The sequence below is a fragment of the Benincasa hispida genome, chromosome 5, assembly GCF_027475165.1.
Source record: "Benincasa hispida cultivar pf3 chromosome 5, pf3_genome.v1.1, whole genome shotgun sequence".
NCBI lineage: Eukaryota > Viridiplantae > Streptophyta > Magnoliopsida > Cucurbitales > Cucurbitaceae > Benincasa > Benincasa hispida.
This window is the reverse complement of record NC_143482.1, coordinates 47,390,759-47,407,429: the sequence shown is the minus strand read 5'-3', so window position 1 is coordinate 47,407,429 and position 16,671 is coordinate 47,390,759. Positions and strand designations below refer to the sequence as shown.

General features: G+C 31.9%; 2 non-coding genes and 1 pseudogene across 3 annotated transcripts; 1 reads left to right on the top strand and 2 right to left on the bottom strand.

Annotated features, from left to right (window-relative positions):
- Nucleotides 1-7,133: 7,133 nt before the first annotated feature.
- Nucleotides 7,134-7,206, bottom strand: TRNAR-UCU (transfer RNA arginine (anticodon UCU)). The gene has a single exon. It is a non-coding gene; the product is annotated as a tRNA-Arg (tRNA).
- Nucleotides 7,207-7,276: 70 nt separating this feature from the next.
- On the bottom strand, nt 7,277-7,350 carry TRNAI-AAU (transfer RNA isoleucine (anticodon AAU)). Its single transcript has one exon. It is a non-coding gene; the product is annotated as a tRNA-Ile (tRNA).
- A 3,224-nt stretch (nt 7,351-10,574) lies between these two features.
- Nucleotides 10,575-13,489, top strand: LOC120077144 (malate dehydrogenase, chloroplastic pseudogene; annotated as a pseudogene). The gene is made up of 3 exons (XR_016529485.1): nt 10,575-10,678; nt 10,755-10,809; nt 12,006-13,489. The product of XR_016529485.1 is annotated as a malate dehydrogenase, chloroplastic pseudogene (transcript).
- Nucleotides 13,490-16,671: the final 3,182 nt, after the last annotated feature.

Sequence of the window (16,671 nt, the reverse complement as noted above, 5' to 3'; positions counted from 1 at the left end):
CTGTTGTACTGAAAAAAATGGTCAATGTCAAGAAAATTATGGAAGTTTTAATTTTATATAAATATCGATTGATATTTTAAAAGAGGTTGCAAATATTAAAAAAATTAAAAAATAGAAATGAAAGTAAGAAAATAACATTTCACCCTTTTCAAATAAATTTAAGTTTCTTATTATTAGGATCACACTGCATTAGTGATATCTTATTTATATGGTAATATTTCATCGATAATTATATATATTGAAAATATTGTTCACCATTCATGTCGAAAATCTGATATACGGACGAAAATGTGTGTAAAAAATATTGCATTGTTCTTATTTAAGTTTGTGATGACATATATTGTTTGGTTCATTTCCTTTTCTCGTGATTGAAAAGATCACATTCTTATTTGATTATTTCCAAAAGAGGTTGGTATTTAGTCGTGTTAACATCAGTTAGGGTTGTCGCTTTTGTATATAATTCTTCCTTTAGCGTTATTTTTCTTTGAAAGAGAGTTCTAAAACAAAGATCATTGATGAACGGGTAAAAGCATGACGTATATTTTGTTATATGAGATTTTGCTATGATCGTTTAATTTAGACTAAGTTGTAATCTAAATATCTCCTAGAAGCATTTGAATCTTTGAGAGGCTTTTTGTTCTTTAGTCTGGAGGTGTTCTCTAGATTTTCTCGGTGGGAAACAAAGTATTTGGTGGAAGAGATTCCCACATTCTTGGTGGAAAACCTAAACTCTTCGTTTGAAGGGTTCTTACAAGAAAAGGAAAGATTGTGACTATGTTTGAGAGAGAGTCTCACTTTCATTGACAATCTAAGTTATTGTGTTTACTAAAAGCTACGTTATTCGTTAATCTTTGTAGAGGTTCTTTTCAACAGATAATTAGTATTAAATTGTAATTGCTTAACTTTATAGAGTCTCTTTCCTTTGGGTACGCTGGCCTTGAAACGTAATTGATATTGCATTGAACTAGATTACTAATCTTTGTGCCTTTATATTATTGTTTTATTATTTGTTCTACACATTGTAATTTATCTTGTTACAACGTAGTGTTTTATTCCTTTCATTGTTCCACGTAATAAAGATATTGGGTTTAAAAAAATAACATCAAATATAATTAATTATGGTGGCTTTCCATGATTAAAATATAAATTTAGTCCCTACAATTGAAGTATTATGATTATTTCGTTTCTTAATATAATAATTGTGGAATTGAGAATCAGACCTACCAACTTTAAAGAAAGGAGTTGCATGTCTTTTTAAGTCCACTTTGACAAATAACATTTACAAGTATTTTAATCCAAAACTGTCTATGTTTACATATTGTCGATACAATTAATAGAATGATAATAATATGATTAGTATTAAAATTTTGTTGCATATTAGATCATTGACTAAAAAAGTCCTTAAACTTTAAAAATGTCTAACAAATTTTGAACTTTTAGTTTTGTGTCTAATAGGTCCAAACAAAAAAAATCACAAACCAAATTTGCCACTAATTTTTTTTTGGGTTTAAAAAGAACTTTTTATCATAAAAGTAACAATTTAGTAGTTAAATTTTTATTAGTAACGATTTAGTCATACAATTTCAAATTTGTAATAATTTAGTGTCTAAACTTAATAAGTAAAAATTTAGTTCTTATACTTTAAAATTTTTAACAATTTACTCCCTATCATAAAATATTTCATCAAAATTAAGTGTCAACTTGTATCATATATTATGACTTAACCTAAATAATTTATAAATTATTTTTCATAATAGGGACTAAATCTTATTATTGATCTATGTGTGTAATTAATTTCACTAAATCTTAATGATATTTTTCATAGTAGGAACTAAATCATCGAAAAAAATTATAACGTATAGTGATCATTTTGTTAGTTATAAAAATCAAAGATTAAATTATTACAAATTTGAAAATGCATAGACTAATCCTTATTGATTAAAGTACATAGATTAAATTATTATTTTCACAAAAATCTAACGACCAAAATTATTTTTTAATCGATTATTTTTTACATCTATTTTTATATTGCATGAAGATGAAAAAAAAATCCCAAAGGAAAAAGAGAGTTATTAGTGGTAAATCCTAATATAATTTATTTAATAGATGGGTTGGGCAAAGACAAAAGTGTGAAACTTCGTAGCCAACCAAAACAAATTAGAAGTGTTTGGATCAATGATATCGAAATTACTTTAAAATTCTTAGTTTTTAACAAACAAATAGTTTTTTATTCCTTTGAAGAAGTCAACCACCAATTTATTTATTTATTTTTAATTTCACCCAAGAAACTGACAGACATGCTTGAAAACAATAAATCTTGTTGTCTTTTCTTTTTTTAAAAAAATGGTAAATTTTGTTTGATTGTATGCATATAATGAAAACAAAACATTCTCTATTGTAGACTAGATTTGTTATAAAATTAAAAATATATATATATAGATTAATTGCAAAAATTACTCTTAAAGTATAGTGGCTGTTATGGATGAAAAAATGAACATTTATTCAGTAAATATGAAAACTAACTTTAAAGTCATTAGTTAACTTATGGAGACCGACCCATAGGGTCAGCCATCAAGTCATAAATGGCTATATATGAAGGCCAACCTATAAGACCGATCAGAAAGTTGAGGAGGTTGATCCTATAAAGATAAAAATTATGTCTAACAGTTATATTTTTGCACATACTTGGGTCACTAGTGAAATAAATCCGACCATTCATAAAGGTTAATAACGACTTGATTAATTACCTAAAAAGTTAAATAGCGAATAATTATAACGAAACTCATTTCTATATAAACGAGAGGGATTGTGACATTTGAGGTATGCTGAAGCACATCATACACTCTCTGCTCTCTAGCTCTCTAAACCATCATTGACTTGATCATTGGAGTATTAGTGGCCAAGAACCACACCTGTGCGAGATTTTATTCTATTGTATGGGGCATTGATTCAATTTCTCCTGAGAATTACAAATTCTCATAGTTGGTACCAAACCTCGATATCAATAATGGTACTTGCAATTATATCATCAAACTTTCAATGATAAAAGTTGAGCTATCAAACTTTATACAGGCGTTAAAATAGAGCACTCAAACTTAAATAATTGTAGAAATTATAATAATTATATAAGTTTAAGGGTTTAATTTAATATTTATAATTTCTAGATAAATTTGATTTTTGATGGTCTATATGTGTAAGAAAATTCATTAAATCTTAATAATAATTTTAACGATAAGGACTAAATTGTCACAAATTATAAAATACAGTGATTAAAGTTCAAATACTAAACAGTTACAAAATTGAAAATATGTGAACTAAATCATTACCAATTAAATTTATGGACTAAATTGTTATTTTTATGAAAGTTTAGAGACTAAAAGTATTCTTTTATCATTTACCTCCTAATTTTAGCATGAAGCAACTAAAAAAAGAAAAGAAAAAGAGAGTCCAAACAAAGCAAATTAGAATTATTTGGATGGATGATATTTAGGGTCTCTTTGGAATAACTTAGCAAAAAATGGTTTTCAAAAATTCATTTTCATTTAAACATGTTTTATAAAAATTCTTTAAAATAAAACACACTTGTATTTGGAAAACATTTTTTTATCTCAAAAGTATTTCAACATACAAGTTTATTTGGCTTACTATATAATAATTTTTTTTTATTAATGTCAAATTACTATAAATAATTTTTTCGACAATGATGGTGGACAGAAGCGGTTGCCACGAGTGTTGGCTGGAAGTTGGCCGACGGAGTACATCAACGGTAGTGGCCTAAGGTTGGCTAGGAGAGATCATCGAAGATGGTGATCGGATGTTAGCCGATGGTGGTCGCCAGAGACGAGGGTTGAAAGTTGGTCAGTGGCGATCGCCAGATGTTGTGGTCAAAGTTTCTAATGGTGTTGGCTGGAGTTTCTCATACAAATTAAGAACAAATTAACCATTAAACATTCAAAAATCATTTTACTAAAAGTTGATTTCAAGTGTTTATCTTAAACCAATTTATTTTATAAACTCATTTTTCAAATTCTATTTTGATTAGTTGTTAAACACTTAATTTTTTTTTTCAAAATAACTTTTTTTTAATTTCTTAAATTAATTATTTGAAAAGGTAACAACCAAAGTCAAAGCTTTGTCAAAAGCAAGATGAGGAAGTGGAGCTATGGTATAAACGATAGTTTTCCCCATCTACTTTGATTCAAAAGAAAGGTGAAGGATTTTTTGACAACTAGCAAACGACTTTCTATCATAGTTGCAAGGGTTCCAAACCTTAATTACAACATGTCATACCAAAGGCTTCTTTCGGTTGGTTAAGTAAGGGGGCGTTCAATCTATGAGAGCACCCACCCTTAACTTATTTTAAAATTCTTAGTTTTAAGTTTTTAACAAACAACTAACTTTTTGTTTATTGGAAAAAGTCTACCCCATTTTTTTTAAAAAAAAAATAAATAAATAATCTCCCAAGAACTAATAGACATGCTCGAAAACAATAAATCTTGTTTTTTTGTTATTTTTTTAAAAATTGATTCATTTTGTTTGATAACATAATCTCTTTTCACTATCTATTGAGTGATAGATTACTATTTGTGTCTATCATGATACACATTGACATAAATAGTAATATTCGTGGTCTATTGCAGGTAGATGGTGAAATTTTGTTATATTTATAAATATTTTTGTTCATTTTCTTATATTTAAAAACAACTCTAAAAAAAACGTTAATAAAAATTAGAGGAATAGTTATTTATTTTTGTTTTTAAAATTTTCTAAGAATCAAAATATTTCTTTAAAAAAATATGGTAAAAACAAATCAAAAATCAAAAATCAAATTGATTATCTAAAGTACTAAATTAGTGCTTAAAAAGTTTCAATTTAACTGCAATTCGTTAATGAGTTTTAAATGGTTGATTAAACCCCCAGATTTTAGAGAGGAAAAAATCATTTAAAAGAATAAAAACCCAAATTTCTTGTCAATTTCTGAAAAATTCAACCTTTATAAAATTCATAAATTTATCGAACATACTTAGAGATCGATAATACAAATCAAATGTCAAGATATTTTTGATAGTACGAGTATTATGTGAGTAGAGGTATGATTATGTTGACAATTAATTATACATTTTTAAACTTTCTTTATATTTTTTTGTATTTTGTTTGTGTCTTAATTTCAAGCTATGAGGTCACATAATCTCCCTGTTTTTTTTTTTTAATATATTACATTTGAAAAAAAAAATTTATTTTCCAAATTCATTTTCAGAAATTGAGGGGGAAAACATGAAAATTCGGACCTAAACAAATTAGAAGTCTGAAATGGCAGTGTTTGAATTTCATAAAACAATAAAATTGAGATTGTTAATTAGATTCTAAGAAATAATGATATATATTTACTTCTTCTTCTTCTTCTTCTTCTTTTTTTTTCTCGAGAATTTCAGCCACCAACTTTTTTTTTTCCCAAGAAACAAACAGACATACTTGAATTTTTTTATTGGACAGAACACAAAGTCTATAGAAAAATCAGTGCAATGTGGAGTTAGCTAAACAAAGCTAACTTCAATAATTAAACCATTAACTAAGATGCCTTTTAATATCATTAAATTTCCATTGATCTTTTAAATTTATTGATTCTGCACAGTAATTAACATGCATTTTATTTGTTAAAATCACGAAGTTTCCTTCTCTCATCCTTTCCATTGTTATATTAAAAAAATTATCTTTTAACTCAAATCAATTTGAATTATTTACTTATTGATTTATCATTAAGAAACGTTTGTATAATTTGAATTATTTACTTATTGATTTATCATTAAGAAACGTTTGTTTTACCGATTTTGTCATGTGATTTTAGACTTACTTTTAATATTTTGAGTTATTTTTAAAATTATTTTTCTAATTTAAAATGTCACGAATTAAAAATCGGAAAATCAAACACACCCATTTTTAAGAATTCGGAGACCAAAATAATATATTTTAAGATCGCATGGATAAAATATACCTAATTTTTAAAATTGGAGAACTACAAAATCATTTTAAAATGTAATAAAACAAAACAAAACATTATCTAAGTAGACGTAGACTACTGTTTCGTAGACCACCTTAATTATTTTTTTAAGAAAAGCATCTTACAAAAAAAAGTTAAAAATCAATTAATTAAATATTATACCATTTGTATATATTTTGTTTGTTATTGAATTCTAGTCCCAATGTCAAAATTTATCAGCATGAATTATTTTAAGAGGTTGTTATATCAAGAAGGTTCTGATTTTGGTCAAAGGTTGAAATTTTATTTATTATTTATTTCTATTTTTTTTTATATATATATAGACAATGTTTGGATCTCTCATAACGATGACATTATCTATAATTCAATATTAAAATTCGAAGAACCATTTCTAAAAAAGAAAAATCAAAGAACCAAAAATTTCTCTTGATCGAGAAAGTACATCAATATAATACTTGAAAACCTTGTTATTAATTTGTTTGGATGAAAATCAAAGTAAGATTAAAATGATCTTTTTTTATATATATTTTAAATATAATTATTTTAGTTTTTAAATTTTTAAGAGATTTATTTTAGTTAATTATAGTCAAAATAAAATCATTAGTTTAATCACAACCTATGTTGATTCTATAAATAAAAAATAATCATTCAGATATTTATTTGATTATTTTGCCTCCTAAAACTTGATTACATATTTCATCTATGTGATTTGAATACATATCCAAATCACACATCATGTCTATACTTGAAACCAATTTGGAAGCCAAATTGTTTAAACCAAAATCAAAACAAAAGACTAAATTGTGTCTTTTTTTTTTCTTCAAGGTTTAGACAGATATTTACAAAAACTTTTAAAGGAAATGTGACGACTATAATATAAATGATAACTTGAAAATTTTGAGAATAAATACGATAAGTTAAGCCAAATTGAGTATGACTCAACTGATATAATGTTTGTATTCTTAACCTCGTGATCAGAGTTTCAATTTCAACAACCCATACTTTAATTTAATACATTTCCATTTTTTTTTATTTTTTTTTTTTAAAAAAACCATTAAAAAATTATGATACCTAAAACTAAAGAGAGTAAGAAATATTAATTTAAATAAAAAAGAACAAAAATAATATAAAAGATCACGCCCGGTGGGACTCGAACCCACAATCGCCTGATTAGAAGTCAGGCGCCTTATCCATTAGGCCACGAGCGCTTGCTGATGACAATAAAACAGATAAATAATATTATCTTTATACATATGGATTAAAGAATGCAAAAGCAAATGGCCCATGCAGGTTTCGAACCTGCGACCTTCGCGTTATTAGCACGACGCTCTAACCAACTGAGCTAATAGGCCATTCGATATTTTTTTACATTAATATTTTATATTTTCTTTAATTTTTCTCTTTTTAATCCATTCCAACTTCGGTTTAATCATCCTAAAGATCATTTGTTTGTTTGTTGGTTCGTTTTTTTTAATGAAGAAGGATCAAACTATTCTTGAATTATCATGATTATGTGATTTTTTTTTTGTTTTTATTTTTTTATTTCTTACTTCAAGGTGTGTTTGGTTTAATATTTCAAGATCGCATACAACAAAAGATAAATTAAGGAAAGCTCACAAATCGTATACATAGTTGAATTGGACATCACGAATCCAACAATAAGTAGAAAAGAGGTAAATTGATCATACCATGCCCCACGGCACTTGCTTGAGGCCATAAAGGCTTTTATGGATCAAGTAAATATGATAGAGACATGTTTTGTTAATGAAACCAATAAGTTAAGACATGTAGATAACTTCCTATAATTGACCATGAAGGAAGACATTTCTTACATCCATTTGATGTTATGGCCACTTGTAGGTAACAACGAGCATAAAAATGACACAGATGGTAGGCTTTTTAACAACGGGACTAAATGTCTCACCAAAATCAAACCCCTCAATTTATGATATCCTTTTGCTACTAAAAGAGTTTTGTAATGAGTAACTGACTCATCAGTATTATATTCTGTGTGAAAAATCCACTTACATCCAACCACATTCATGCACGGAGACTGGGGCACTAGTGACCAAGTGCATGCTCTGGAAAGGAATTAAACTCTTCTACCATTGCAAAATACCAATGAAAATATTTTGAAGCTTTAGTATAAGAAACTGGATCAAATGGAGAACTAGTGTAAGCATTAAAGCTTAATAGGAAATGTTTGAAAATTTCATAATTAGATCGAGTTTGCATTGAGTGAACATTAGTGGGAATTCAAGGGTCAGGCAAGGTAGGATTGATGAATGGTGCCTAGTTTGAGATGCAGCTCTCTAAGGATGAGGAAGTTTGTATGTGAATAAGAGTAGGTAAGGATTGAGAGGTAGTTGGGGAGTTGAACCGGTTATTCTAATACATCACAAATTGGCTAAAATGAACCATCGAGTAGTTATTCCTTCTGCATAACTTTAATTAATATATATTGAAAAATTAAACAGACCTCTCTTATTATTTATTTATTTATTTTTAAGTAGTAATTAACGTTAAAACTATTTCACATTGTATGACATTAAAAAGTGGGGAATCATGACCGTTAAAAGGAAGAAGAGAAGTAACGATTAAGATTGGGAACAAAAGTGCTTGAAAAAATGACTAAATTCGCATTGCGACAGTGTCTTTGGTACATAGAAAGAGAAAGGGAAACAATACAAAACTTGGCTCTCCAAAATGAAGTGCTACGTCTAAGGCTTTCAGATAGAGAATTATAGGAAAATCGGGATAGATTACCCAAAATAAAAGGCCAAATAAAATTTGACCTCAATTTGAAAACAAATGAAAAATGATTGCTTACATCATCCACTTGTCAAATTACCATTTTAACCCCTAATGAACTCTCTTCCACCTTATTCGTTTTCCAGCTTTTTTTTTTATCACGTTCTTCTTCTCTTCTTTCGTCTGTTTCTTCTTCTTCTCCTACGTTTTTATTCTTCTTCATTCTCCTAATTTTTTCTCTTATTTCTTTGTTTTGCAGTTTTTTTCCCAAATAAAAAAGTGCACTTATGTCTAATAAGAAACAAGAGGAAGGAGTGAGAAGCGAGAGTTAGAAGTTAGAGGAAGAATTTAAACGAAAGAAAAAAAACCGAAGAAAAAAATTTGTTGTACTGATTAGGAACAAGAAAAAGGAGCGAGAAGCATGAAGAAGAATCTGAATAAAGGAAAAAAAAATCAAAGAACAAAGTTATAGTCGCGTTTAATGATGAACAAAAGGAAGGAACGAGAAACGAGAGGAAAGAACGAGAATTTGTTTGAACGCCAGGCTTTTGCGTGCGGTTTGAGGACAATATGGTACTTTCACATGCGGCTGACATAGGTAAAGACTATTTTTCAAACAAATTTGAATCTTAGGTCAAATTTCATTTGGGTCATAAAAAAGAATCTTTTGTACAAAAACCCTAGAATTTACTACCTACAACACCCTTTTCGAATACCGTTTAAGCCCCATGAATCTTCGATTACTCATTTTCCTCCTCCATTTCAACTTAGAATTTTTATGGATTTCAATGTTAGATTTCTCTGTCTCCTCTGTTTGTTGTTCACTTTCTCGAGAATATATGGAGAAGTTAATGCTTGGTTGAATATTGATTCATGATTCTGCTCGATTCAATTATTTCTTTCATACAATTTTCACCAAAATGTGTGGTTTTCACATAGAAATATCCAAAAAATTTGTGGGGCTAGGGTCCCAAATGGAGCAGAGAATCCCTGAATACATGAAGAACGAGAGAGGGAGTGGAGAATTTTTTCTCTATTTACAATTCGAGGTCGGGGACGGAGAATACCGACCCTGACCCGCCCAGCCCTAACTTTTGTATATATATATATATATATATATTAATATTGTAGGCTTTGTTAGGATAATTATGGATGTTTAAATTATTTAAGTTTAAAACTTTATTATTTTAATTATTTAGATGTCTTAATATTTAATATGAGATGTTCTAGTTGTTGAGTTTTGATTTTTACAAATTATGAGAATTTAGTATTTTAATTATATATTTTCAAATTGCATGTGTATTATTGTTTTTATTAGTAAAATTGATAATATTTTATTTAAATCAAAATTGTATTGAAAAAGTTTAAGGAATTGTAAAAAAATATATATTTAAATGAAATAAAAAATTGTTAGAATAAAATAAAGACGGGAGAATTTTTTCCGTGGGAACTCGATCCCCGCAATGAAATTTGCAAGTAAGAGAATGGAATAGAAAGACAATTTTCCCAATTTCGCCCTATCATGTGGACATCTCTATTTTCATTCATTTTAAATACTCCAAATTTGTTGCGTTATTTGTTTTATATATCTATTGATTTTGCTTTGAGAATGAAATAGAATTCTATTATCCTTTCATTTGTGAAGGTGAGCTAATCAAAGCTATGGTTAGTTTTGTTTTGTTTTTTGTTTTTTTGTTTTTTTGTTTTTTTGTTTTTTTGTTATTTTTTGCGTGTGTAAGGAACCAACTCAACCCGCGAACCGAACCAAATCGAATCGGTTTGGGCCGGTTCGGTTTATATTATGCTATCGAACAAGTTCAACCGACCCAAATAGCCATTAGTTCATTTGGAATCGTCAAGTTCATCCATTCTCATAGGTCGAAGAAGGCGCTGTAATCGATTCTATTCGTAGGCGATATCTTAAGCTTGGTGGGTTTCTCTTTTCTATCTCCCTCCATTGCCATTTCGTTTTGTTTTTGATCGGGAATGTGCTTTCGATTTGCAGGTCTGCAACTTCATCGCGCTCCAAGGCCGAAATTGCCTTCAAGCTTGTCTCTGAGGTTCGATTCCATTCATCTTCTTCCGAATCCAACTTTCTGCCATATATCTTTTCTACATTTTTGTAATTTTGCTTTCTAGAGTTTTTTCCATGGCGATCAATTACTGTTTCTCTTGCATTTAATTTCTGTACTCAGGTACTACTTGTGAATCGCCCCCCCATGAATTCTATAAATGAAACTTTGTGTTCTTAAGTTTAATGCAAAATAATCAATTCTGAAGGATGAGAAATGTTAATGGGAATGAGGGATTGTTTGAATGTGTTTGTAGGGATATGGTTGTTTGAGTGATAATGTGAAGAGAAGGGAATTTGATTTGGATAGGAAGAAGTTTTGCCTGATTGCAACACAATCCCTTATAGGAATTTCAGCTCTGCTATAAACTTGAATGCCTTTAATGTATTAGAAGGTTTTCACAACAACATCACATCGGTTGATGATACCAAATGAAACCTTTTTAAGTGAGAACAAAAAATGTTGGGCCACAATTTTATGTGGACAATCAAGGTGCTTTTTCTTAATTTGTCATGTTTGATAGATAAAAGAGAACTAATGAATTACGTATGAGTGGTATAAAGTCATAGAATTCTTGTATGTTTTGCTAATATAACTTGATAAGTTTGCCTGTAGTTTTTATTTTTATTTTTTTTTCATAAACTTGTGTAGTAACAAAGTTGAAATATGTTTTCTAGTATCTATTTTATGAATAATCTGAATAGTCGGTTGTGTTCTGAAACTATATAACATCTCGTCACTGGTCTTCCTTTTTCCATTAAATATTTCATCGTTGCATTTTTTCCATTTTGGTAAATTATAACATGTATCAGATTGCTATGATTTTTATTATACTTTGAGCTAGGTAATATTTGTAAGTTCAAGGATTGAAACTTTACATTTATGTTATTTATGTAGTATGGTTCGTGTTTTCTTAGAGATTTTTTTTTCTTGAAGGAATCATCTGAACATTGTGTTGATTTTCATGGAACACACTTGTTGAAGTTGGAGCGGTTGTCTTAGTTTTCTTACTAGAGTTGAACTATCTATTCTCCTGATTGCTTTTTATGAAAAAGATAACTTTACTTACCAGATTAATGTGTTACTCCATTAGAGTCTAGCAATTTTGATGTTTTTGTATCGTTGGAGAATCACCGTTTGATGAAAATGACTAAAGCTTCCCTTGCTTCCCCTTTCTTTAATAGATTATGGCATCAACATCGGCAACTATTTTGTCAAATGGAGCAACTGCATCACTAAATACTAAACTCAACTCATTTTCCCAATCAAAGTCTGCTAGCTTAAAAATCAATTCACAAGAGACTCTTCAGAGCTTCTGTGGCCTCAAGGCAGCTTCATCTCTTCGTTGTGACCCAGAGTCATCTTTCCTTGGGAAACAGAGCAGTGCTGCTCTATGGCGCCATCTTGCTCCATCATCTCAAAGAGCAAACCAGAATGTATGCAAAAATCTTCAACCTCAAGCCTCTTACAAAGTTGCCGTTCTTGGAGCTGCAGGAGGAATAGGTCAGCCTCTGGCACTTCTCATCAAGATGTCGCCATTAGTTGCCACCCTTAACCTTTATGATATTGCAAATGTAAAGGGTGTTGCTGCTGATATTAGCCATTGCAACACCCCCTCAAAAGTTCAGGATTTCACTGGACCTTCTGAATTAGCCAATGCTTTAAAAGGTGTAGATGTTGTTGTCATACCTGCTGGGGTTCCGAGAAAGCCCGGTATGACTCGTGATGACCTCTTCAACATAAATGCTGGCATAGTGAAAAGTTTGGTGGAGGCAGTTGCTGATATTTGTCCTGATGCTTTCATTCATATCATTAGCAACCCTGTGAACTCAACTGTTCCAATCGCAGCAGAAGTTCTAAAGCAGAAGGGCGTGTATGATCCAAAGAAGCTTTTTGGGGTTACTACATTGGACGTTGTTCGGGCAAACACTTTCGTTGCTGAACAGAAGAACCTTAAACTGATCGACGTTGATGTCCCGGTTGTTGGGGGACATGCAGGAATAACAATTCTTCCTTTGCTATCAAAGACGAGACCTTCTGTGAGTTTTACAGATGAACAAATTCAAGAATTGACTGTGAGGATTCAAAATGCGGGAACCGAAGTCGTGGAAGCAAAGGCAGGGGCAGGATCTGCTACCCTTTCAATGGCATATGCTGCAGCAAGATTTGTGGAATCATCTCTTCGTGCTTTGGATGGAGACAGTGATGTATATGAGTGCACTTTTGTGGCGTCTGATCTAACTGAGCTTCCCTTCTTTGCATCGAGGGTTAAGCTCGGGAGGAAAGGAATTGAAGCCTTTGTAACGTCTGATCTCCAGGGTTTATCCGAGTACGAGCAGAAGGCTCTTGAAGCTCTAAAGCCAGAATTGAAGGCAAGCATTGAGAAGGGCATTGCTTTTTTACACAGAAGCAAGCCATGACTGCTTAAAACTTTGCTTTTTCGGAACATGCTTGAAGAGTGGCATTGAATCCCAAGAATCGGTTTGCGGCTTTTCTTTTTGTTCAGTAGGTTGTATGTATTCATTTTACCCCGTTTAATGGAGAACTTTTATTTGAGATATTAACAACTACTACCGTAGATTATCAAAAAAATGTAATTGTTTTAATAGGAGTTTGTAGTAATTGAAAATTTTGTAATAACACGGTTGCTACGACTTTGCACACCTTACCACAAGACACACTAAGGCCACATATTTTTATGACTATAATAACGTAATTCAGGTTTCATTTGATTATTTTGTGGTTATTTACTAATATTTTTATAATTATAATAAATTATGAATCCTCCAATGAAATCTGCAATCGATCAATGTAATTTGATTGAGGATTAAAAGGTGCTCAATTAGATTACGGTCACAAATGAGTTGGAGCTCACTATTTTTTAACGATTAAAGCGTGAGTTGGTAACATCTATATATTGGCTGTGATATTGATAAAAAAAAGATACAGTATAGATAAAGAAAATCCAAAAAAAATATCGATGTAAGGTTATTGAATTATTTCTTTCTTTCTTTATGTGTAAAGAAAATAAAAAAATATTCAAAATTTGCGATGTTATTTGCTATCGTATCGATAAAAAAATCCAAAAAATTCAAAATTTTGGAATGTTATTGGTTCGATAAAGGTATCAATAAGAAAATCCAAAATTTAGTAACACATTGATAAAAAAATCCCAATTAAGTAAACAACATCCATAGTAATTAAATTACGTTTACAAACTAGTTAAGTAAACACGTTCAAAATCAATCTAATTACCTTTATGATTGAGGTTCATTACAATTGATTCTTTAATGAAAATCCATTATATTTATATCACATTTCATTACAGTGATGTAAACGTAGTCTAAGATAATTTTTTTGGGTTAGTACCTAAAAGTTATACAAAATCATTTTGTTAGCGAAGTTCTTTAAGATCGTTCAACGTTCACTTTTACTTCTTTGTGTAGTACAACAAAGCTTTAGCCAATCAACCTTTCTCCTAGTTTACATCTTAATTTCTTATACAAGCTTTCGTGCTCCCTATTTGCAAAGCCCAATAAAAATAAATCTAAATTTATTTTTAGCAATACTTAAGTGTAACCTAGGCTGCATTTAGGGTTGGGCAAAATTTCTCGTAGGGTCGAGTCCCTGTACGGCCCTGCCCCAATCAGGGCGAAAAATCCCCGATTTGACCGGGGACCTCTTTAGGGTCCCCAAACCATGGACGGGGCAGGGATGAGGAGGGTATAGTTAGGACGGCAAGAAAAATTCAGCTTACAGACAAAAGGAAGGAAAGCACCAGAGGAAGAAGATGACGAAAAGGGGTGAATAATTTTTCCTTTCTTTTCTATATTATGTATTTGAATTTTTCTCTCTTAATAAATCTATATAAAGGGGTTCCCCTTTTATATACATATATGCCAAGTATGGACAAAAGAATAAATTGAATCAAATCTTTTCTTGCAGGTGAAGGACAACCGTTGCACCAGAATTTGTTAGGGAGAGAGAGTGTCCACGGTGGCATTGAGGTCAGCATCATTGTGGCACTTTGTCACCTGCTGAGTAATCTAATTTTATCCTTGTCATCCCCCCTCAAGCGAGAGGGTAATTCGGTTAGCCCGAGCTTGCTTCGAAGATATGAAAAACGGTCAAGAGGAAGAGCCTTGGTTAGGCAATCGGTTAGCTGCTCAGTGGAGGGAACATATCTAACATGTAGTTGATCTTGAAGAACTAGATCCCGAATGAAATGCACATCGATTTCAATGTGCTTAGTACGCGCGTGAAAGATTGGATTAACTGCTAAGGCACCAACGGCCATATTGTCACACCAGAGGACAGGAATATCAGTTGGAGGGAAACCAATTTTAGAGAGCAGATTTCTCACCCAGATGATCTCTGTGGCAGCGTGAGCTAGGGCTCTATACTCGGACTCGGTGCTTGATCTGGCCACAGTCATTTGCTTTTTGGAGGACCAGGAGATGAGTGTGGAGCCAAGGTATATGCAGTAGACGGCGGTCGACTTTCTGTCATCAAGACTAGAGACCCAGTCGGCATCCGAGTAGGCTGTAATGTTGAAGTGTGAGTCGGGTTTGATGGTGAGCCCATGATTAAGAGTCCCAGCTAGGTACCTAAGTACATGTTTAACTATCGACTAATGTACATTGGTAGGAGCTATAAGAAATTGGCTAAGTTTGTTGACAATGAAGGCTATGTCGAGTCTAGTGTTGGTGAGGTACTAAAGAGCACCAATTGTGCTTCAGCAGAGAAAAGGATCAGACAGAGGAGTGCCTATACTCAACGAAAGTAAAGTGCCAGGGACAACGGGAGTTAGACAAGGTTTCATGTTTTGGAGATTAAGTTTGGACAGAAGCTCGATGATATATTAGGCTTGATTAAGGTGAAGACCAGAGGATGTATAATTGATTTGAACACCAAGAAAATGGTTAAGTTGGCCTAGATCTTTGAGTGAGAATTGGTTATTGAAATGTGAAACAAGATGGTCTAGGTAAGCTGGATCACTACCAGTAAGTATTAGATCATCTACATACACCAGCAACATAGTGATAGTAGTGGAAGTGCGTATGTAGAAGAGAGAAGTGTCAAGAGAACTTACTGTGAACCCGGATAGACAAAGGAAGGCTTTTAGTTCATCATTCCAAGCCCGAAGAGCCTACTTGAGACCATAAATCGCTCTGTTGAGCTTGTAGATGTAGTGCGGGTGGGATTTGCTCTCAAATCCGGGGGGCTGGGACATATATACCGTTTCCTTCAGCGTGCCATTGAGAAAGGCATTGTTGAAATCAATTTGGCGAAGAGGCCAATGATTTGATACTGCTAGTGTAAGGACAATTCTGATAGTGGGGGCTTTAACAACTGGGCTGAATGTGTCAAAGTAATCAAAGCTAGGGTGTTGGTGGAAGCCTTTGGAAACAAGGCATGCCTTGTTCCTTTGAACAAAACCTTGAGCATCACGTTTCAGGCGGTAAACCCATTTGCAGCCTACAACAGTATGAGTAGAGGGAGGCGGCACTAGAGTCCATGTGTTGGTGCGGTGCAGGGTATCGAGTTCTTCAATCATTGAGCTCGCCATTGTGGAACAGTAAGAGCTTGGGAGACAGAGGTGGGTTCAATCTGAGAGAGATTAATGTTGAGTTCAGCAACCTAGGCCTTTGGCTTGAAGACCCCAGCCTTGCCTCTGGTGATCACAGGATGAGTGTTTATGAGAGGTTGGGTTGCATGGTGTAGGGGTTGCTGGGGTGAAGGCAGAGTTGAGGTTATCTGAGGTGACAGTGGAGTAGGATAAAGAGGTGTAGACGGGAGCAGAGGTGGTAATGTTGGAGCAGAGGGAGATGGTGAAGGGGAGGCTATGTA